Source organism: Cebus imitator, unplaced genomic scaffold, assembly GCF_001604975.1.
Source record: "Cebus imitator isolate Cc_AM_T3 unplaced genomic scaffold, Cebus_imitator-1.0 Scaffold32, whole genome shotgun sequence".
NCBI classification, from domain to species: Eukaryota; Metazoa; Chordata; class Mammalia; order Primates; family Cebidae; genus Cebus; species Cebus imitator.
Window position 1 is genome coordinate 5,786,106 of NW_016107347.1, and position 1,513 is coordinate 5,787,618.

Below are 1,513 nucleotides of genomic sequence, written 5' to 3' on the forward strand. Positions count from 1 at the left end.
ACAGAAAAGAATATTGCTTCTTTGGCCTACTGATGCAGCCTGTTAGAAACAGATGCTCGGTGCCATAAAGAAAAATTAGCACTGAGACAGTGGATCTCTTAGCAAGGCAATTTTTACTTCCTGGACTGCAGGAAGGGCACTCTCGCTTACCATTTTGCCAAAGAGTACAATGAGCAAAGAAAAAGCGTATTTATCCCTGATGCATTTGGGGTCATTCTTACTGCTGTGTCTGATCTCTGTTGGCAGGAGCCAGACCTCACAATCTAAACTAAAACCCGATTGACTAACGACTTAAAAGTTTTCTAAACAAGTAAAGGGCATAGGCCGCCAGCTGGGACATGCCTGTGAGCATGTCCAGCACAGATATCTTGGTTAAAGTATAAGGACATAGAATGTACTACATATCTGTAAGCATGGCATGTCTAACAGCTACATAGGATAGGGCTTAACAAAGAGTACTAGCACACTTATGATTTATTCTTTAACAAGAAAGGAAACTTTAAAGAGGAACTTTTCTACTTCCCACACAGCCAAGGAGTATCATCTTTTTGAGCAGCCACACCACATGGTACCTACTTAGAGAAACCTCACACCAACCAACATCCGTAACTCTTTTTTGCTTCAATTCTATCGTGCAATTACAGGTAGTTGTGAATTGGGAAGATACCTATCAATTGCACATAGTAAGGTTAAAAAAATAATAATAATAAGCAGTTGCTAGTTGTTAGTAGTTGACAAATATCGTCCAGAAGGAAGAGGAAACAGAGATGCCGGCAATGAGGAGACTGACTGCAGGTGCGCTGCAGATTCGGGCGGCTCCTCACTTCCTCACTGCCATATTTCAATGATCTGCTGTCTTCACTTCCTGCTCTTCTCTCTTCAGACTCTGAACCACTTCTCGTCCTCTTACCCTCTGCAGGTCATTTACTATTCCCTTCTCAACAAGACGGATTCATTCTGACATAAACTCCATTTCCACTTGATATCCGTCCCCTTGCTCTGAGCTCTTAGAAGCCTTGTCCCTTCTCTTGCCTAGTCTTCCTGCCTACTCCTAAGCAGGTTCATTCATTTTCCTCTTTCTCCATTACATCTTTAGTCTCCGCCTAGCTCCTACCTTTTCCCTTCAAAAAAACTTAGCTTTCTTTTTTTGTTATATTCTTGTCTGGTGTTGGTATCAGAGCTACACTAGCCTCACAGAATGATTAAGAATAATTCTGGCTGTTTCAATTTTTGGAATAATTTGAGAAATGGTATTAATCCTTTAAAGTTTCAGTAGAATTCAGGGGCGAAGCCATCCAGTCCCGGACTTTTCTTTCTTGGGAGGCTTTTCAATTACTGATTTAATCTCGTTACTTATCATTGGTCTGTTCAAGTTTTCTGTTTCTTCTTAGTTCAGTCTGAATAGGTTGTATGTGTCCAGGAATTTATCCATTTCCTCTAGGTTTTTAAATTTATTAGTGTGTAGTTATTCATAATAATCTCTAATGATGTTTTGTATTTCTGTGGTATCTGT